The following is a 23,457-nucleotide window of genomic DNA, read 5'->3' as shown; positions in this document are numbered from 1 at the left end:
GAACATGAAGCAGAACAAACAAAGAAGGTAACTGTAGCAGAAGAATCCAAGCCCAGAAATTTCCATGTAGGCCACTTTGTACTAATGAAAAGCAGTAGAAGCAAACAGCTTTTATGCAGGTTTATAAAACCTCAAAACTAGGGAAAAGATCAGGGCCATAAGTTGCAGAATTCACAAGCTGCCTGGAAACACAAACCTTCCCCATCTTTTCTGGCCCTGGTTGTACATAAAAGAAACAGCCACATACCTGTAGTTAACAGAAAGTATTGGCGTTGGACAAGGAGTGAATGTGACTCTAGTTATTCTGTTTAATCCACAGAGTGCTTCCTGAACAGGCTTTAGCTTAATGTTTTATTTGCTGGAGGTTGATGCAATGCATACATCAATAGCTGAGTCCACATTCTGCCAGCAGATGCTTTGTTTATGACTAGTGTATTGCTAGTGTATATGTATTGCTGTAACTTAAACACCAGGCTGTCAACCGTGAACAGTGTCAAGCTGATCTGTAAATGGTTTTTGATAAGCCAGCCTCTGACCCCAGTACTGTATAGATCAGCTTTTTCAGAGGAATGATCTTCTACTTTTCAGAAAGGTAGATCCTTTTTTCTTTTCTTTTAATTTTTCTCATGAAAGGATCAGCTAGAATGAATTTGCATCAGCAGAGAGAGGACAGACAAACAGACATGGTTCAGTGGGGCAGAGTCTCCAAGTGTCTCACACAGCACCATCTCAGCAGCAGGACTGGCCCCGATGCTGTCAGTAGCCCTGGCTGAAATGCCACGTTGCAGGTTTTGACAATTTAAAAACTCAGCATTTTCCTCTCCCCAGCACAAAACCTGGAAACAATAGCAACAGAAAAACCTGTGTCTCTGACCGAGACTCTGCACTATTTTGAAGTAATGGATCTGATTTGTGCAGAAATTTACACTTCTATCCAGGGCATGACCAGCTCTGTGTAGGGAGAAGTAGGTAATTGTGACATGCGGTGGGCTTTTTTTCATTATTCTGCTTGTTCCTTTTTTCTTATCTCAATATTGGCCCATCAGTCTTCATCTTGCATTGGTGTTAAGTGCTGATGAAGTACTTCACATCAGCTGCCATTGTGACGACTCCACAACGCATACAGAGTTGGTGGAATCACATAAAGCTCCAGAGTTGCTAGAGCCTCCATTGCTCTTCCTGGTCCTCTGAGCAGCTGTAATTTCTTGTCACTTACTGAAAGTCACCTAGCAAACAGTATAATTTGGTTCAACATTCAAAGTTTGTGTATAAGTAAAACTTTTATATTGCCAGCGTAGCTACAGGGTTTCTTATCAGCCATTTCACACATTTGCTGTTGGTAGTATGCATCTCTCAAAGACAAGAGCTCCCTGAAGAGGAGGCACTCATAGGAAACTTTCTAGAACATGAGGCTTTGCACAGTACAGAACAGATTTTATGGTTTTGCATGAACTGATGTTATGATCAGCGCGGCGGCAGCTGATACACAACTTGCCCTGCCTGCAGTCGTGAGACACATAGATAAATAGCTTCACAAAGAACACCTAGGACAATGCAACCTAAAAATCACTTGTAATCTGAGTAGTCATCTCCCCAGAAAGGTGGAAGGGCTTTCCAGTTCTTACAGAAATCAGTAAGAGTCTTCCTATTTTTTCCCCATCACAGGATTCACATCAAGAGTGATGCAGGCAGAAAAGCAGCATTGCACATGGAACCACCGTGTCCATTCCCACACGTGGCAGCAGGGTTGAAGGCTGGCTCAGCTCGTACAGTATCTTTGATTAGAAGTGATTGACTAGAACAGTGAGGATATAGGGTGTTTCAAATAATCAGTATGAATTTTGCTTAGGGGAGGAATTACTTTCTAATTCAAAGTCAGTACTGCTTTTCTCCTAGGGCCTTCTCTGTGGACAGCTTGAGTGTTTAATACCTTGCTTATAAGAAGTACTTTAAATGTTACTAACCATTTTAGATATTAGTAACTTAATTGACAAAGACAGCTTCTATGGAATTAAAGACACAGAACTGTTTTCCTTTCCTTTAGGTGCATATACATTAAAACTAGAAATGGCTTCAGCCAGCACCATAATTATTATGTTACTGTTTTGTAAGCAGTAGGGATTTTATTTTTTATTTAGGTTAAATATTTTACTATTGGTATCCTAATAGCTTTATTTTTTGCCATCAGCAACAGATCTGAGCTGATCTTTATGAACTGGAAAATTGCCAGCATTTTTAGTAAAACACCAGCAAATAATGGGTACGTGATCCAAAAATTGTGCTGATGAGTTTTTTGCCTCACTTAAAATGCCAACTCATTATGTATGTTAAGCAGGAAAGGTCACATCAGCCTAAGAAATAATCTGCATAAAACTGGATCAAACTACAGAAGACCTAAGAGCAGTCATTGTATTACCCAAATAATACATTTGCTTTCCGTCTGCATATGCTCAAAATACTGCAGCTGCAGCAGGCATCAGCAGAGCATTTGCTGTTGACACAATAAACCGAAGTGTTCTCAGGTAGACACGTGGTGTGGCAGTAGCATGGAGCTTACTGTGCTCCAGTGCCAGCTAGGCTAGTGTTTCTGGAATTAATTTTTCCCCACTTTTTTAATTTATTATTTTTAACTGTACTGCACTATGGTCAGTGGTTGGCAGGAACTCTCCTGTTGGGCATCATCTATCCAGACAGTTTTTCAGTTCAAAATCCATCTTGTGAAGAATCTAGACAATCTCACCCATCTGTGGTGTGAGCATGGGCATGGTTTGCTGTTCATACACCTGCAGTGTCACTCGGGCAGCATCTCCACCTTATGCTGTGACAGAACTTGCAGATTCATTCCACATCTCAGCTTTTCCTTATATACACCCACAGCCATTCTCAGGCCATCTGCATTTGTTCATGACAAGTGGCTTTACACCAAGGTCTGGCTTGGCGTTTAGGACTGTATAACATCCTCAAAAGCTTCCAGCCCATGCAGTGTCAAATTCAGGTACAGATGATGTACTAGTACCAACCTGGGGGTCACATGACAAATTTATAACTGCCTCTCAATCAGGCTGCATTCAGCTACAAAGTTCATCAATCGGTTCACATGTAGTTTGTCACTGGCCACACCAAGTTTCCCATAGGTTTCACTGAACCAAAACGTATTTTCAATCAAACCTCTTACGTGAATTATTGTTCTATGCTCATTGTAGTGTTTAGGAAAGTTTAACAACTATTCCTGAAATGGATCTTGCATAGCCTTTAAGATTAGCTATTTTTCTGAAAGATCTGTGTTGCTGTTTTTCAGGATACATTGAGTCTTTACAGGCATAGAATTGGACTTCACCCCTAATGCGTTGCCTTCCCATCCAGAGGCTAAATCTGCGAATTACTTGTTGATTTCCATTTTTTATGTGCCACAACAGATGTTTCATGTTGCATTCAACTGTTCTGTCACACTTGCAGCTCATCGCAGTTGGCTGTACTGATTTTTCTCTTGCGATTCATGTACAACTACCCCAATGTATTCTGAAGGAGGCTCATGCTATTTTCCTCTGATGCATTTCAGGGTTGTGTAAACGACACAGAGCAAATTGGTCTTCTGATACATTGTGGGAAATTGTCAGACAATCGTGAAATCATCATCGTGTCATGATGCTGCTCACAGTCTTGATCCCACAGTCAACAATCATTCAGCAGAATTTAAGATGGCTTGGGGAAATTATCTTCAGCTCTGTAAGCAGGGAGGACCAGAGATGTTTACCTCCTTTGTGGCAAGGATCATCTTGGCTTGCTGTCTCTCGCTGGTTTGTTTCTCTGTCATGGCAGAGGTTTGAGAGCATGCCCTTATGAGACATGGCTTTGGGACATAGAAGCGTGCTCTCGTATGGCTGTTTGTTTCTGTGGTGCAAGCACTGTAGTCTCTGGAGTAGTTTGCTTAACCCAAGCAATTGCCACTTAAACTAATAGGGTAACCTTGTTACTATAATGGACTGTGATATACAGCATGTCAGTTTATATGATGTAATAGCCTGTCTGGGTTAAAAGCTCTGTGGAAGTTTAAAGCAGAGGTTTGATATGCTGAAGCTTGCTGGAGATGGCTGATCTTTATTTCCTGGCAGCAGTTAGATTACATCAATTCATGTTATCACATGCCTGATCTGGAGATAGGCATCAGTGTCCATTCATGCCAGCAGCAACAGAAGAAAACATCAACAATTCAACTCAAAAAATCTATTTGGAAAACCACAAACTAATCGAGAGGATTAATACAGTGCAGATCAATTAGGGTAGGAAAGGGCTGCGCAGCTCCTCGGAGCAGTTTTATGGGAGGGAAAGGTGCCAGTGAGACCTAACAGCATTGCTATTGGATTGCAACTCAAGATGGACATCCTAACCGACAAGAGAAGTGTTGTGTGACTTACTGGATTGCGAGACTTCTAGCACCTATCTGGGAAAGTTAGTAGTTCTCTGGTATATGACTGCTTCGTAGTCTCCAAGAATTCCTTGTTTGCCTTCTGATGTAGAGCTGTCATCTCCAGACCTCCCTGAAGAGAAACAAAGCTGAAGAATCGTGTAATTCTAGCGAAGGACCAGAACAATAATTTGGCAAATATTGGGCTAGCCAAGGAAGTAGAAGCAACTTCATAACCTCTGATGAGTCATTTTAGTTCCTGTACTCAGTTTCCTATTTATAAAATAGGAACAGAATCACTCCACCATCACAAAGCTGCTTTGCATATGAGTCCGGCAAAGGTCTCACAGTAATAGGGGCCACTTACGGTTTCTGGATATACTTTTTGGTAAAACTTTGGACAAGCTCAAGGGATGAAATTAGGTGATCAGTACATCTTTCTCTTCTGTTGCATCACAGACTCTCAACCATGTATGACCTTAATGTAGCCAGTTGTGTATTAGATTGGAAGATTACTTGGCACTTTCTGTTGAATTGCATATCTAGAATCGTATTATTCTTATTATGCAAGCTGTTGTCAGCGTGCTTTTTATTTGAATTTGACATACTCTCAGAAATACTCTTTTATTCTGCAGCTCCTTTCAGTATTTATATATACTTTTTACAACACGTTGATGCGAAGAGTCTTTGCTAAGACTGCATTTCAAATCTGACAAGTACTTTTACAATTTTATGATCGTTTTCTGAAGTTTAGAAAGTGCTTTGGACAATGATTTCTGTTCTATAGCTCCCAGTGCTTTATAGTCTGTGTCTTTTATGGCTGATTTCTGCCTATAAACATATTCATAAAACCTCTCAGAACCAGAAACAATCATCTATTTTTTTAATCTGCTGTTTTGAACTGTGCTACAGGAATCTTTGATGCAAAGGCATTGTTCTACAGAGAAGCAGTCTCCAGCCAGTGCGAGTTTGTGTAATTTAAGGTCTTGATTTATTTTTTTGACAAGCTATGGTAATGTAGGAGACGGTTAGTGGAGATAACAATAGCTTTTACAAACTGCCGTCTACCCATGGCCCCATGAAAATCTCAGAATATTTTTCAATCAAAAGTGCTGACACTAACACACCATTTATGAGTGAAGATATGCATATTTGATCATTTTCTCCTGCCTTTGGTGGGATTTCAGTGTAAAGGTTCTGTACAAACTGCATTTTTTCTGAAGACCAGTTCAGAAGAGAGAACTCTACAGAGAGTGAAACCTGTCAGAATTTAAAAAAAAAAAAAATCAATGATAAAAAGCTGCTGGTGGTATAATTTTTGGAACTTCACAAGAGTCACTCAAGGAATTAGTCAAATTCTACATACTAGTTGAATTGGGTAGATTCAGGTTTAATACACAACTTCTCGCTTGAATATTGCTGGTGTCTCATGCCTCCTAATACAAAAGGGAACTAATTTTGTTCATAATGCCTTGATGCTGCAGTGCCAAAGTAGCTTATGGTTTTTTGCTTCTGTGGAAACTTGTATTTCTGATTTTCTTTCACACTTGAAGCTTCATGGTTAGCATAAAAATGTAAACAAACATCTTGAATGTAACGTTTCTAGAGCTGTTAGCTTGCTACTTCACACAAGTGTTAACTTTAGAGCTTGACAGTCTATATGCCCATATTCTGGGGCAGATTCATAGAGTGGGTCACCAAAACTACCAGTAATTAGAAAATTAAGTAGTTTCTGGGCATGAATTTAATATTTCTTTACATAAAAATGACTGGGATGGTGGCCAAGAAGACGACAGAGGTATGCTGCTCAGTGTGTACAGGTGAGCTATTTAACACTATCAAGATGTTATTGATCAGATGACTTGGCTTTCAAAATTATAAAATCATGTCTGAACAATCTTCCATGAAAAAAAAATTGTTATTTCTATTTTTAATTGTATATTCTCAAGCCAATTTCTCTGGCAACTTCATGGAGAATTTGGTGACACATATCGGTACTAAGAAACAGAAAACCAACACCCTTCTCTTAAATTTTATAGTGTTTACCAGCATAAAGTTGGGAGTGACCTCTGTATCCATTTCCGTTTCTGTTTGTTTGGTTTTGTGGGCTTTTTTTTAAAGAATGATCTATTGCTATGTAAAGCCTTTATCTAGTGCTACAGTTGCTTCCAACAGAAGAGAGAACAAAGACTGATTTTGTCAGACCCCCCTGTTCCAAACCACTTTCAAATCTGTACATTGATCCAAGTTCCACACATGCTCGTTGGCTCAAGTTTACTAATATTCTTAAGCGTCTGCCCAGTATGAGCAGTTGGGGTTGGGGGGGTGGGGTGTGTCTTTTCCCCCTTGCTGTACTGGGTCTGCCAGATACTGCACAGCGTCACAACGCTTTTCTTCCTTTCCCCTCCAATGCCCATGGTTCGTTTTTCAGAGGCAGTGATCAACTAAGCATGGCATAGAAGCATCTTCTGCCAATATATACGTTATGATTTCTTGTGTACATAGAATGATTTGGGCTGTCCAGCTGTCTTGGCTTAGTACCACCTTAGCCCTGAGGTGAAGAGATTTTTCTGGCTTCCACTCTGAAGAAATTAAGCTGCTAATGCAGTGTGTGCTGGAAGCATGAAAAGAAGGGGCTGAGAAGAAATTTATGTATTGCCAGTGTTTCAGTGCTTATTCTTATCATATCTAACCAGAAACTTTGCTGCCACAGCTTTAACACCTTTATGTTTTGTCATGTACACTATATTCTGGGAGAAGACCTTTTAAGTACTTGAGGACTCATGTCAGGTCAGTCCATTTTTCATTTTCAGGTAAATTGTCTTCTTTTTTTCGGTGTTTCTTAATAACTCCTATTTTCTAGATCTGTGCTTATTACCTTTTCTCTTCTCTGGACTTTTTCCACACTGAGAGGGGATACCGCACCAGCCAAAGCCTTATCATTGCCTGGTAGAGTAGGCGGGTGAATTTGCCCGTCCCAGAGGCTCTATTCCTGTTTATATTTCCTTGACATTGTTGATTCTTGCCAGGCTTGTGCTGTGGTGTAGCCTCCACATCATTTTCTGCAGAGCTGGTATCTAGCCAAGTATTCATCATCTTTCTTTTGTAATTCAGATTTTACATATCTGAAGGCAAGGCATTTGTCTTCATATCTATTTGAAGTGCCATGTCCAAAAAGGTGATCTGTCTTCATTATCCCTAGACCGGTATGATACTTTGTAGCTGAACGTTTTATCTTTTTTGCCTTTGTTTACTTCGCTTCCCCAGTTTACTAAGATTTTTGATTTCTGATTAACCCTCCAATTTTTACAGCCTTATCGCAGTATTATTGGAGCTCTATTTGAGGTTCACGCAAACAGTAAAATCTGTTCTAAATCCTGACGGTAAGAATGTCTGTGTGGTCCATGCTACACATCAAGATATGTGAAGTCTCTGGCTTTCCAGCAGCACATCCAGTAGTTCCTCTGTTTTCTCAGCCAAAAACACAGCATGTACCACTTCCGTGGCCCTGAAGTGGCGTTGCTGAATTTCACCATGTGTTTTTTTAATGCAACACTGGAGTGAATCAGGTGCAGGACAATGTTTTCAGATACCCTCTCAAGACAATTTCCATTTTGATGTTGAGTTATAGGTGATTGCTTTTTAGTAATGGCTATCAGCAGGTTTTGCATCTCTCTGACAGTCACTAGGTCTTTTCCATATTTCTGTAATTGTTAACCCTGGCACTTATCTGTGAATCAGATTTTTTTGTCTGAGGCTTCAGTGAGAAAAAGAGAGTTAATACAAATTTTGTTTAAATATTAGGAGAGTTCAGTGTAGGCATTGACATGATGAGGACCTTAGAAATAAGACATGCAAGATCACATTCTGAATTGTCCCCAGACAAACTAGCATCTGTTACCTTTTCGTGCAAGTAACCACATATCATTACTCTAGCTGGAAGACAAATTTTGTCAAGAGGCAAAGGCAAATGCTTCCAGCAGCCTGTGCGGTGAAAATTATGATAAACACTCCAAATTTTGCTGTGTTAGTTTATTTATTAAATGCTATGTGTATCTTTTGAGAGACCAGGAACAAATGAGGTTCAGAACTGTTGGCATCTATTATTCCATAAACTGCCAAGACAGTGTCCTTCATTAGGGAGCAAGACTTCTGTATCAGCTTTGCTCATTTCTAAAAATAGCTATTTCCTTTGTGGGAATACAGCATGTAACTATCTCTTCAAGTGATTTTTTTTGAAAAGCAACCCTTCTGATGTTTTCTGTTGTTAAGCTGGTTATGTGTCAGTGTTCTTTTCGGTGCTGGAGAGGTGCTGTGGGCATTACATTGCACAAGTCCATTGGCCCCATGCAGAGATTGAGGTGCCTGCAAGGAGAGAGGAAACCCCACTACCTCCGCTCTCCTGGCCCTCCAGCAGAAAGTTTAGCTGATTCTGCAGAACTTCCCTGGCGTTTTTGTGCTAGGGCAAATAACCACTCTGTTTTCCCATGAGTACAAACGACCTGTCCACATGGAGTGAATTAGGAGTGGAAGAGGCGGTGATAAGCCAGGAGCACAGTGGGAGAACTCTTAACAGCAATTTTCCCTTGCAAAGCATTGCGAACGTGCAAAGGACCTCTCAGAGTACCCGAGGAAAAGGTAAACAGCAGGGAAGAAAGTATAGTTTGGAGCAGTATTTTCAGACCACTGTCTGGGGACCTCAGGGTGGCGGTTTTGAAGAGACTCCCAGAAGGCACAGAAGGAGAGCAAACTTCCTAAGTTCTCAGCCCACAAGAAATGTTTGGAGTGCCCAGCTTGCTGTTTTGCAGTAGGTTTTAATGCCTAGCCCATTTTGTGGTGATTCTTTTTCACAGAGTGGGGGTTTAAACAGCAAAACTCTTCAAAGCACAATCTTTGTTCCTGGCTCGTTCAAAGGGCATTCAGGGAAGAATAGTCCTTTGTTAGTTGCCGTTACAATATATATAATTATTTGTTATAGCTAAATCGTATGGGCACTGCTATTTCAGGGGTATTCTCGTTTGACCTTAAATCAGACAGCATAACAGAAATTATTGTAAATGTCCAACTATATTGCCTTAATTTTTACACCTCATCTTATATTCCTGTAATTGTTTGCCTTTCCATTTCTGCTAAATATGGATATTATTATTCCATAGCAGAGTGATGTTAAGAGACATGATTGCATTTTTCGTAAATCAGAATGTATTACTGCTATAGCAACCAATTTCCAGTATGAGTTGCTATAATGATAATTTAATAGATTCATAAATTCTTAATACCAAAACAGAGTATTGTGACTGTCTTAATGGAAGTGGTAATACTTTAAGACCATTCATATGTCTGCTGGAGGGTAATAACATTCTCATAATTTCTGTAGGTATGAAAGGACTCAAAACTTGTCAAAATGTGGGTATTGGGATGATTGAGACTATACTTTTTTATGCTGCTTTTTATTTTTTTTAATGTGGTATAACAGAATACTGATCAAGCTTTTTTAAAATACTTGACAGCACGTGGTCAGGTATTAGAAGATCTTTTGATCACCTATTTAACTTTTCACCTTTTTACTATTATTAACAGTAGAATGTGAAAGTTTCCTAAGCTCCGTGGGCACAGCTGACCGTAGGCTGTAAGGATGTCTGTGGCAAGGAGGGCTGATAGATGGGCATTAACTGCGGACAGATTTCATCTGTCTCATCTAATGCTTATTAAGAAATCTAACCTCGGTTAAATTGTATTATGCAAACCTTCAATTGTATCAAAGACTGTCGAATAGCTGTTTCTGCAGTAATTACTGGACTTACATCTCCACCTACTGGCAATAGGGGCAAAGTCCCACTCAGTGTTCGTTTAAATGAAATCCAAGTAGTGTTTCGGCTGCAAAAGCTTTCCTTGTATTAAAATAATTTACAATTTTCAGGGGAAGTTTTGTTCAGAGTTGTTTGGCCACATATATAAGGAAGCCACTGACTTCAAACTCATTGACCTACGCATATTAGCCTAGGTCTTAATAAAGAAAAAAAAAAAGACAGGCTTTTTAAATTAAAAATAAATGTATTTAAACCCACCTACAGATCGTTTCAGTGGGGATGCACGAGCACATCCAAGAGCCAAGTACACAGCATACCTGTAGAAAGTTATTCTTATGTAACTCAATAAAGCTTAATAGCATAATAAGAATGATGTCACTAGAGAAATGATTTTTTGAAAAAAAAGAAACAAAAAATCTGTTGTAGCAAGTAACTCTGACAGCTGACCCATAGGGTGATTATCACTGTTGGCATCCAGTAGAGGAAAAAAAGGAAAAAAAGAAAAATCCCAATAGGAATTTAGATGTTAGCAAGGAGGAGAGGCTGAAATTTAGTAACAAGTTTGTAGTCAAAGTGGACTGATAATGAGACTTTCTTTCAGAATTCATTTCATCCATTGGTAACAGTAGAGAAAGAGGAATCCTGTTTGTAAAAGCTGCTGATCTTAGACAACATCAACTCTCCAATGTGAAAACAGCTGTGAAAAGGGCAAATACAATCCCGGAACTTATTTTGCTGTAGCCCTTGGCCCTCTGTGGTTAGAGAATATTTCAGAATGTCAGCAATGTCAGCTGCCCCCTACCCCTTTTCCTCACAAGTCAGGGTGTCATCTCCTCTCAGCCTAAGATGGAATCTTTCATGCTTCTGTTGTCTTTTAGACACTACAACCTCTTCCTTATTTCCCCAGGGAGAAGGGGAGAACATCGAATAAATAGACAGAAAAGTACAGCATAGGGTGTTCTTTTTAACTTTCTCCAGAGATTCTGCTTTCTTGTTCGTTATGATGGGCACTCACCTGCAAGAGCTGATGTTATGTCCTCTCAACCCGCACCTTAAAATCTTTTGACTGGCATTTCTGCTTAATGTCTGCTGAATTAGCAAGTTTCTGGCTTCAGAAAGCTTCCTACTAAAGGTAAATTGGTAAAATCATAACTACTGTGAGAAATATTAAGTACACAATCTCCTTAGTAGTCATATAAAGAATAAACATGGGACAGTGCATGGTGAAACTCAAAACCTGATGCTTGGGCTGAGTAATAGTAACTCACACACACACACACTGTTAGTTTCACGGACACTCAGTTTAGATCAAACACCCCATCAGGTGCATCTACAACAAAGTCATAGAATCAAATATCTTTTTCTGCAGAAGTTCTTGTTAAACAGTGCTAGAATTCAGATGTTAAATGAAGTAGGTTTCTTCTAATGCTTTTTTGGCTTTGGTTTGTTTTTTTTGCTCTGAGCAATTTCTTCAAATAGTCACAGAAATAACACAAAATAGGAGCGTGCTCTGAATGGAAAAACAGCTATTACCCAGCTGGAAAAGAAATTTTCCAGAAATGTGGAAAATAACTGAAAGAAGCCTCAAAGGCACTTCGCTGTGTATCTGTAAACAATAGGCACCAGCAGAAGTATTAATAACCTGGTGAGACAGTAGCTGTAGTTCTCAAGATAGCTGGTTTTTTAATGGTTTCATTTGACTTACATGGGGGAAGTTTATTATGAAATGTTATTAAATTAATTTGTAACTTTCTGCATATTTTGGCATTCTGGAAATAACAGAGAATCCAAAATACCCTGAGAGCAGAACTGAAGCAGAAAGATGTGGAGTTCAACCCATAAAGCTGTGACACCAGCAGGACTAGAGGGTCTCCTGCAACATGATAGCAGCAGAGGTGATGCCTCAGATCTCTCTCTCTGAAAACGCTGGTCTTTCTGGAAATGAATTGAACACACCTAAGCATGCAGGCTTTTTAAAAATATTTGATCTGTCAGATAACTCCTGGTCTGTTGCTAAAGAGAAATCACATCCTGTTTCAGTCTTCACTTCGGTGGCTGCCTTCAGCCTCTTTTCATAAAATACTGGATCCATAATTCCTCTGGTTGTTCTGGTACAGCTCTAAGTTTAGCTTCATTTCTCCTTTTTCGAAAATAGCAGGCCAGATTTGTATGTAGCATCATACTGCAGCAGGGCTATTGATCTATATCTGCTGGAAAGAGCTCTGCTAATAGATCTTAAAGCTGTTTGCCCTTTCCAAAGCTTATCTGATATTTGTTTCATCCATTCCTGAACTATCTGACCTTGTGTGTCTCAGATACTTGGAACAGCTATTCTTGCAAAAGTTCAAATGATCCAGTCTTGGGTCTGATGAGGTAACGAGCACAAGACGTACAGGAGAGCAGCAAGATGAGATGTATTTGAAAGATCCCCCAAGAACTTTGATGTTGGTTTTGCAATACTTGAGTCTATTTTCATTCAATAAGTGTTGGTGGTTTTTCACTTCTGTTTCTAGTGAAGCCTGAAATTAACATAGCTTTCTTGTTTACTTCCTTATTTGCAACAACATCACTGATAGTAATAGCATGGCACTGGGAATAGTTCTCATAAAGCTGAAGGCAGAAGTGAAAAGTGTTTTGGATAGGTCAAATATGTTGGGAGGAGCATTCTTAGTTGTCCCAGCACTCTCCCAAACTATCAAGCTGCAACAAGGTCTTTCACCATCTCATACCAACACACTGTTCGTGCCAGTCCCTCTGCTGCCTTCTCCTGGTCTCGCCTCATCCAGGGCGCGTGTTCTCTCTCCCCTTGCTTCTTCCTCGGCTGCTCTCTCTTCATTGGCTCTCAACTGCTTAACCAGCCACAGCTGCACCTTATCTATATTGGCCAACCCACCGCCCCTGAAGCCAGCCCACAGCTGGCCCACATATTATCGATGCTAATTAACCCAGCTTCATGCCTCTACACTTAGTTATGTGGTCCTAAAACTAATATTTAATATTTTTGCCTTTAAAGTACTATTTGTTTGAGAGGGGGAGGCAATCCATGCAAATCTCAGTTAAAAGCTATTTTGACTCTGAGCCCTTCAGTAGAATCACTTTACCTTAACACAGATGCTGGTTTATTAAAAAGCTCAAGTAAACATATTAATTTTCTTTTTGTGATTTAATTTTCTTATTGTGATTTTCAAGTGTAATAGCATGGAAAAAGCAATACATTTTTAAGGGAATAATTATAGCAGTTAAGTAATCTGAAATTTCTGAAAACCATAGATGAGGATGTATTACCGGTGAGCAAGGTTTTGGTAAGTAAATTTTGCCAGCTGGTAGTGTGACAAGGGAGTCTAGCATTTTGATATTCAGAATACACCTTGAAACTTCTGGTGTCTTGTATATTTACTGTCTGTTTAAATAAACTTGGTGTTAGCCATAAGGTTGGAGTCTGATAATATTTACTTTGGAGAGTCTTGCCTTTCTGAGCCTTTTTTTTATCTCTGTCTGGTTTCTGTCCCTGTTAAGAGTAATGTTAACAGTACACACATCCTTCCAGAGATATGATAGTAATGGAAAAAGTAAACTTTGGTGTCCTTAACCCATTTTTCAAAGTTAGGTGTTTCAGTCTGAAGAATGTGCTGTTTTGGAGATTCTCGTGTTGGGACTCAAAAAATCTGTAGATGATAACAGTAGCTGGAGCAGCAGTAGCTCATCACAGTGCCAAAGGCAGGGCTAGTAACTGATGTGCTGTCAGATTTTTTAGCTAAAACAGAGCCCTGGAAATTTTCATGACAGCTTGCCTTTCTGCATGTTTGATATTTCTTCCTTCGGAATTATTCAGCATTGCTGCTGCTAAGTCAGAGAGTGTCTCTGGAGCATAATTAGTTAAACAATGGTTAAAAACAGGAAAAAAGGTATGTCCCATTTATATATTCACTGTTTTGTGAGTATTCGAATAGCAAATTAAATACCAACTGTAGTTCACAGGCACCTGCAAGGCAGGGCTGGGAAACTGTGGAAAAGATATCCTGAGTTCAGTCAAGTTAATATCAAAACTCCTGTTGTATAAAACAGGGCAAAAGGTAAAACCTCTCAGGATATGTAAAAACAGACCTAAAGTAATGCTGAAAAGTGATCTGTCCGTCTATCTCACTGTTAAAAGAAATGGAAAGACAGTCCCTTTCTCCTTGCGTTGAATGCTTTGGTGGTTCTTTTTCCATGTCTCACCTTTTTTGGAAGCTGAAATTAATTTAGTTCTCACAAAGATATTAATGAGAACATTTAGCTAGTGTTTGATCTATGGCTTTTATTGCTGGAGCTGTGTTTTGCTAAAAAAAGGAATGACATTTCAGCATTGGGAGCTTGGTAAGCTTTTGATTAGGTATCTAGGTGCTTTAATGTTTGTCTCATGGTAAGTCAGAGTGTTCCCAGTTGGTTTCCTTTCAATATGAATAGGCTGGTTTAGCTTAAAAAGCATTGTTCTTCTTGGCAATCATCATGCATCTCTGATCTATGGCAAAATGTGCTATCAGGTATGCAGAACATAACCTCTGTCGTTGCTGTGACTGATGTATATGAGAGAAATAGGCTTTGCTGCTGGTCCCTTGCTCATTGCCAAGTGAACCCACTTTGTTTTTTCCTTTGGAAGACAGATATTTGTGTCAGATGGCCGTTGGCTAAAATGAACCCTTGGAAATCTCTGAAAGACGTTGGACACACTTATTGGGCTTGGAACAAAGTTTTAAGAAATTAAATGAGAAAACTATTTTTTTAATTCCGTGAACACTTGATGAAAGGAATTACTTCTTGTTTCTTTGACCATTTGCTGGGAGCTTTTAAAGATCCTTCTTATAGGCTTTTGTTTGTATCACAAGCTTTTGTGTTATCAAAGCATCCCACTGAAGTAGAAAGATACTAATATTGACTTCAATATATAAAGCACAGAACAAGTGACTTACCAGAGGTGCATGTGGCAAAGCTAGGAACAGAGCAAAATTCAGTGTAATTATGGCAGATACCTCCTCCCTGTCTTGACAGAAGAGTTAAGACATTCTGGATTTGGGTCGTTTTGATATTTTGAACCACTATTACATCTAGGGTCTTGAGGAAAAACATAATACTTTCCCACTGGAATACAGGACTTCTTATTGCTGGATGTCGGTGGTAGTGCATATGCTTTGTGCAGCTATCTGCATTTTGAATTTGTCAAGAATTTGTCAACCATTCAATTGTTTATAAACTGTGTCATACTAAACTCGGTACACAACGGTGCTGAAGTCAAATGGAAGTGTCCACAGAGGACTGTTGAGGCAACATTTTCCTACCACATCTCGGGCCTTCTTCCCACATTTCCTCCAGCTGTTAACCTTCTTTATAATTTAAGTAACTTAAATTAGCAAGTTAATAAGCTCTTTAGCAAAAATTAAAAAAAATAAAAATAAAAATCAAGCATTTCCTAAAAAAATTTTGGACTTTTAACTGTCATGTATAAATTTAAGGAAATAGGACAAAAATAAATTTCACCAACATTTAACGTTGTCTACAACCCCTTTCAGTTTGTCTTCAGTTGATGCATACATGGCTTTGTTATCTCAAAAGTGCATGGAAATTATGTTTCAGCTTTCTGTGTACAAGCCTTATTGGAAAGCAAATGGGCAGCTGTATATTTACACTGAAGCAAGGAGAGACGGTAATAACATACCAGGTGACTCAGCTGACTGGTCACAACAAATACAGCTCAGAGCAGGGAACTTCTGATCCATGAAGATCAATTTCAAAATATTATTAATGGAATAATTTTGAATTACAAAGTTACTTGGAGAAAAGTGTGCACAAGTATTTTATAAGCCTATAAAGAAGCTGATTTTCATCAAGGAAAATATTTTGAATTTGAGATTTCCAAATGCAAATGTCCAAGTTATAGAAAATAGATGAGAAGAATCAGAAATGCTGGTATAAAACTGAATGTATTGCTAGAATTGTTATGTTTTATCTTTGTCAGAAGTAAGCTTGATTACTGAGTAGAACGTCCTGGAGGACAGACTTAAAGCCAAATTAGCCATCTGTCCTTATTAGTTACCTGCAGAAGTGATATCAGAGCTGGCTCCAGGGACACTCCAGCTGGTGTTCTCCAAGGGAAATACTGGATGTCATCAGTCTCAGCGCACCTTGCAGACACACTTTCCTGCCCTGAAGGTGGGGTCAACAGACATAACAGTAACAAGCAGAAGAGGTGAGCCAGTGAAAAGTTGCTTGAGGCGGAGGTTGTACTGGCTGTGGCTTCCCCTGGTTCTTCCAAAACTGAACTGATTCTGCTGTTCTGATTTCAAGCACCCAAGAAGCCTGCAGATTTGGGGAATCATTGCAGGTGCACATGATACTGCTGGATGCAGCATGACTGGAAAGGGTGGGTGTACTGTTCTGGGCCTCAGAAGCAACCTAAAATTCATAATGTTCCCAGGAATGCTCTGTCAGGTATAGCAGATGCAGGGGTTTCCCCACTCATTTTTAAGTCTCATCTAGAGAGTGAGAAGGGGGAGGGTTTCTGTGGTATACAAGGTTATGTATACTTGCCATGAAATTTTGGGACAGGCAAGAGGCAATTTATTGAGTGGCTCTGGGTGAGGGAAGAAGGGAAAAGAAAATTATAATGGTAGATGCGATAGAAGACTTATTCTGTGTACCTAATCAGAAAGAAGTGAATAAGGCTGTCTTTGAGCATGGATTAAAAAGTAGAAAAAAATACTAAATAATCCACTTGAAGTTATCTAAAAATAATTACATTATTAATACAGGCTTGCCAGGAACTGACCCTGTCAAAGAACTTTTCTCCTTTGAGAAACATAGAAATATAGAAAGTTTTCTCCTTTGACAGAGGATGTGGTGCCGTGAGGTGCAGGGAGAACATGACCAGCTCCCTGCCACCAGGCTGGGGAGAGGCTGCTCCTGCTGTGGGACAGTCTGTCACGCTGCTGGCTTAGCGTTGCCTCCTGTGCTTTACGGTATCCACCTCCAGGAGCCATGTAAACTCACTGCAATGGCAATAAAAACCCCACGCTTGGGGGAAAAAAAGGTCTCGTTTTCTAGCATTTGGGTGAATTAAGCAGCTTGAGCAAAACAAAGCTGTTCCGTGGGGAGGGACCACACACTGCAAGCTACAGTGGGGAGGATCAGAGGAGTGGGCAGTGACTTCTCCCCCTTTGGTAGCAGCCAGACATTAGATGCATTAAGCCATATTAGGAGCTCAGCTACATAGAAGAGTAGGGAGGCAGTAAATGTAACCTTCCTTCCAAGGCCTTTGGTGTTGCCAGTCGTGCGTACACCTTTCATTTTCATCAGATGACTGCACAGCAGGTTGAGAAGGAATTGCTGTCAAAGAGTAGCTGGGAATGGTTTGATGTTAAACTGTGAGATTGTCTTGAATACTGGCACAATCCAGTTCATCAGCCCGTAATATTTTAAGGAGTGCTATTTAAAATTTCAGTGGTGGTGGTTTAGTTGTGCACAATGGTTTATTTTGCTATGAAAACTGCATTTCCATAGACAAAGAACAGTGCTTAGTGATTTCTTGAGCTCTTCAGCCTAATCAAGAGATGTGATTTAGTAACTGAGTCATAGGGAGGAGCATTCTTAATTCACTGAAGTACTTCATTTATGTGTTTGCTTCCAAAGAGGGAAATATAATGTAGTAATCAAACCTTTTGTGATAAAGTCAGTTTGCAAGACTTACAATAACAGGAAATGCTTAACTTTAAAAAGTTTCATTTTAAAGATGAAGATTTATAGTACTGAAAAGTAATTCATTCAAAAACTCAGACAATATATTCAATGTTAACATTGGGGGGTGTGTGAAATTGTATTTCACAGGATTTTTTTAAAATGTAGCTTCCTGCATAGTAGCTCTGAAAACATTTTATTTGGTATTATATGTCAGTATTTAAATTCTTATAATGCAAAATAACACTTCTTAAAATAAGACGTTTTCAACAGCTAACTAGATTGTCATGAACGCAGGATGTCTGATTGCACTGAGGCTGTAGGAGACAGGCCCAGCTAGAGCAGTTCAGTGACTGAGGAAAGCCCTCCTCGTGTATCAGTTTCTAAACAAACACACTTTTGGCAAGAATTGATATTTCAAAGGATTATTTACATCAGCAGATAAGCCATGCACTTCCTGAAAGTGGATTATTTTTATGTTTTGCTACTTACTGCAATAGATTGCATGCTGAACTCCTTATTAGAAAATACATTAAAAAAATCTTACATTAATCTCCACCTAGACTACACATTAGCTGTGCTTCATTGATAAAACTCTGTAGCTGGAAAACTAAACTCAAAATCTTTCATGCAAGAAGAAAAATTTTCTTGATTACATTCCTTTCTCTGAAACGGGAGCTTTTTATTACTTACACTATTTGTCAAGAATATGATGCATATTTCCTGCTGAATACTTGGCTGTTGGCTTTTATCGGAATAATGAAATATATATACACATGGCTTGAACATATCTTGACAGTGGAGTGAACTTCGTTATTCCACAGAGATGTGAAGATCTATTGTAGGAGTACTCGCTCAGTTGCAGAGTGTTCGTCATGTGGACACCATTGCTCATGGCAATAGGAGTTTGTGGAGGCTGATGATATTCATTTGGAGTTTTGCATGGCACCCATCTTTATTATTAGCACACCAAAAAAAATGTGTTGATCTTAAAGAACTACCAGGAATGCATACATGAATCTTTTGCTGGCATCTACTGTGTACTTTCAGAGTTCCTCAAGTTGCCAAAGGAAAAACAGGAAGTCTTTTTTAACTGTTTCTTGATTTTTTTTCTTAGTCTTTACTTCAGGTGGCACCTGTACAGTTGGTAATGAGAGTCTGTGTCCCACAGCAATTGTCTTTAAAAACTGAACCCCAAACAGACGGTGCATCTCTTGCTTCATTGCTCTCTGATTTAATAAATCCCTGCAGGAAGTGAAATCAAGTCCTGAGGTGAATCCCTCTCCTGTGGTGCAGGGAGAGAAAGGTTGTTTTGTGTGTTGCTTCTGTGTGGGGAGCTGGAATATGCTGAGTTTTCTCCTTGGGAAATGCAGGTGTACGAGCCACTCCCAGATTAATGGGAACGTACCTAAAGGGTATTGGTACAGACAGGGTGATGTATGGAGGAAGCAAACCGCTCATGCAGAGCATGCCGTGTCAGATTTGCTTGAAGCTGCTGTCCCTGCACTGGAAAGGGAAGCAACAAAGACAAAGTGCTGACCTCTATGAAGCTCATTCGTCTTCGAAGAAAATGTACTCGGTCTTTCTTTGTTGCTATTACTCTTTGTCAAGAAATTGTGTCTTCCAGCTAGAGCAGGTTTTGGTCTCAGTTGCATCTGCAAGTGATTGAAAGATGTTGTCAGGAATCCGCTTCACCTGACCCCAAAACACAGCCTAGTTGTGACTGTATTGCTTTTCTGCCTCCATTGAGACATTAAGCCTCATCAGACTTAGTTATGAATGGGGTTCTTTTAGCAAGTCTTGGAAGCAGATTTTTTCCCTTTGGCTTGTTTGCTTTCCTGCTTGCTCCTACTATTAGTTGTTAATGGAATAACATCTTATGTAATTGCAGTGGAGGTATGGTTCTGCTTTTAAAATATAGTTATGAGGGGAAAATATTTGCAGTGTTCTGTTTCGTTTTATATTTATTTAGAATAGCATCCTGTGTGTAGCTTCAGAAGGAAAACTGTAAAAGTGATTCTGTCAATGCTAATAATTTCAATCTTTGACCTGCAATTCTGTGTTTTATAATGTACTTACTTGTGTTTTGCAATTTGTATTTAATTGCATATCTGAGAAGGCTCATACATAACATTCTTCCTTTAAATCTTTCTTCAGTTTTATTTTCTTGCCAGCAGAATATGGCTGAATGCTACAGCAGCTGCTTTGCAACTATAACTCTTCTCTCTTATTACTGGTAATGACAGCCAACAATTTACTGGGTGTATTAAGTTTGGTTATGTGTTGTTATATAACTGAAGTTTTCAGGAAAATACTTCCACAAACATAGGGCCACAAATGTCAGGCTGACCTAATTACTGTTCTGCGCTACAGTTTCTATGGGCTCTCCTCTCTTCTGCTAGCTGGAGATGAGTGGTTTGAAAATGTATTCGTTGGCAAAGTATTCAGATTTATTATCCTGCTATTTAGGGCATCATAATTCCCATTTCTGTTTAGCTGGTAGCCAGGGAATGTTTTTTCTTATGAAAGTAAAGGAAGGGCTGCTCTAAGTGGAGGGAATAAAAACTGCTGGTGAGATTGATGCTTCCCAGCTTACACTAGCCACAGAGAGAAGCGTCCTGGGAGAGTTCCCCCCTTTCAGGGGAGCTGGCGGAGTTTCCCAGGGGAAGCTGGGGAACGAGCTGGGATGGGGTCAGAGCAGGCAGTCAGGGGACTCAGGTCAAGAGAACAGAAAGGAAGGAGGTTATGGTGACAATGTAGACACAAGCAGTCCTCTTATCAGAGGACTCCTGTCCTTCAGAAGCATACAGTTTTTATTCAGTTAGCATAATCCGTGCTGACTGTGGCCATTGCCACTGAATAACAGGGTAGGTTACTGAGCAACACAAACTGAGGTGATGTAAGCACCTGCAGGGCTAAAGTGACGTCCCACGGTGAGAAGGGCAGATGAAGCAGTTTGGCTCTGTGGGGAAAACAGATGATCTGAGGTGTGAAGCCCATCTATGCGCTGACACAGTGTGGGTTACAGCAGCACCTTGACAGTTTACCAAGATTGGGTTCACACTTGCAAGGACAGCCTCTGCATTCGAGGCTGAGAAGATGGGGAAAAATGGAAACACCTCCAGGTGTGGACTTAGGGCCTTAAAGCAGCCACTGACAATCCTCTTTGATTCTGCATTTGAAGCATTTCCGTGAGGAGCTGAGAAACTTGTTGGATCTGAAGCACTGAGCACTCTTTGTGTAGTCTGTAAAATGATAACAGTATTACCAGTTGCCTCCTATGAATATCATCTGCTAACGAGGTTATCTGTCAGTAACCATCTGGATAACATAGAGCCCATTTGTTCATGGTGGTGAATGTAACATTAATGGAGGAGATCAGATGAAATGACAGTTTCGCTGGGGCTGGGAGCTGCCATTCCTGACAAAGATTATTCTGATTATTTGTTATTCAGGAATTCCGTTTTCTGTTGTGGTTTTTGTGTTGGGTTTTTTTGTGGGGTTGGGTTGGGGTTTTTTTTTGTCAACTCTTAACAATAAAGCCTTTATAGGTCAGTTGCAAGAGTAAACATTATTACTGTCCAGCTTACCTTCCTGCCAGTTCAGGATTTGATATGCCTTTTGTGTGCTTTTTAATTTAATTCTGAAGTGATAGGGCTTTCACTAACAAACTTTTAGACATGATTCAGGGATGACTGCCCCAAATTTCTCCAAGTCCTCAGGTGTTTCTTAAAATGATGATATCATGTATTTTATCCGTATGCTATTAGTTTAGATAAATGTAAAAGAATAGTGTTTCCTGGAAGTGAGTATAGACAGGAGTCTTGGGTTTTGAGTTAATGCAGTTGCAGTGCTTATATGTTACTGTTTTCAGTTCTTAATTTTTTCTTGCAGTATTTTCATTATAGGTACATATAGGTTAGGGTGACCCCTCCTGATCCTTGCACTGTCACATGGCAGGCAGTGGGACGATGCTGACACAAGCGTAGCTGGACTGTGTGAGCTTCTGGATCCAGGAGGGAGAAAGCCTGCAAGGCAGCTGCGGTCTCTATCGGTGAGTCACCCAAAAGCCAGCTTTGTATCCAGTCCAACCCTGTCCCACATGAGGCAGGATTACTTCTGGGAAACTGCCATTATCCCGCTTATGAATTACTCCCAGAGGTCCCCTTCTGCTTGCTGTTCTCAGAAGTATAGCTTGTACCTTCCAGCGATATGAAAATTTTAGTGTGCATCTCCTAGGGTCAAGGAGGTTGGCCATCTCAACGGATGGAGGTAGTCTTCTGTGTGGGGGCAGTTATACTACGTAGGCGTTCTTGTTTCCAACTCTGAGATTAGTATGTTTTGTTCAGAATAGGTTCGGCTATGGTCTGTACAAATTAGCAGCACTCTCTGGCAAATTCATTACCCTTATTTGCTTTCAAGATCAGGTCCAGAGTTCATGTACAACAGCATAATTTCACTGGCAATGTGTTCTTCGTGCACTTAAACCACCTAAAGATCCAGCTGCAAGTCTGCAAGGCACACTGGTTGGAAGCAGAATGGTGTATTCAGCCATACAGATTTCTAGTGCTTCACCTCTAGATGTGACCATTTATCAGTAAATAGTGTAGTAAGTGTACTTGTGACACTTATGTAAATATACACTTATATTTAGAATAAAAGAAGGATGTGATATTTCAGCTGGGATAGACCATTTTCCTCACAGCTGCATATCAAAATATTCACATAGCTGAAAGAGTTTCTGACAGAAGTGAGCATTCGTAGCAGCAATCAGCAACTCTTCCATCAGAACATTTTGCTAATAGTTGATGAAAACTGTCTGTTTCTGAAAACAACCAGTTCACATCCAAATTCTGAAAGCAAAACACTAGATATAACTCTTTTGAGGAAATAAAAGAAGCTATTGGGTGTCTTCTACAATTCCTGACAGCCTTGCTGTTGAAAACCTCAAAAATATTAATCTCCCATAGATCAAAATGTAGATATTCTCTCTCTAGCTCGTTATTGCTATGGCACATTTCCATGCATTTTTAGTGCAGAGAGAATGAGTTTATGCAAATGTGGAGAACTATCCCTAGACCAGACTTTCATTTTATTTTTATTATCAAATGGAGATATTTTTTTAATGTGATTTATTATGATGATAAAACAGGAAGGTTCATTTCCCTGCATTTCCACAGCCCTGCCTGCCCATCTTTACAACAACATCAAATTAAGAGCAGATGCTGTCATGGGACGATGAAGTGCTCAACCTCATCAGTTTTCAGCTCCTTCATCCTTCATTGTGAAGTGCTTTCCAGTGTTTTTCTGTCAGTTCCATTTCTGAAAAACTGCTTTCACTGTTTTCAGTTTTTACAGGAAAATATTGTTGTCCTCTGGTACAGACAAGGAGAAATCTTATTTTGTTTTAGTGAAGTGTCTGCCTCCCCATTACCCTCCATAATAAGGTAACACAGCAAATTATAGAGCTTTAATAAATGGCACTGGTGCACCTAGGAGCACATTTCCAGGATCCCAGAATACCTTTGACTGCAT

The 23,457-nt window shown here is 39.7% G+C and overlaps 1 protein-coding gene across 2 annotated transcripts in view; it reads left to right on the top strand.

Annotated features, from left to right (window-relative positions):
- Positions 1-23,457, top strand: part of GALNTL6 (polypeptide N-acetylgalactosaminyltransferase like 6) — a gene marked incomplete at its 5' end in the record, with an annotated part of 489,592 nt that overhangs the window by 408,873 nt on the left and 57,262 nt on the right. The window lies entirely within an intron of this gene.

This window comes from Falco punctatus, assembly GCF_963210335.1.
Source record: "Falco punctatus genome assembly, chromosome: 1".
NCBI classification, from domain to species: Eukaryota; Metazoa; Chordata; class Aves; order Falconiformes; family Falconidae; genus Falco; species Falco punctatus.
Note: the sequence above shows the minus strand (reverse complement) of the source record. Positions and strands in the feature narration are given on the sequence as shown.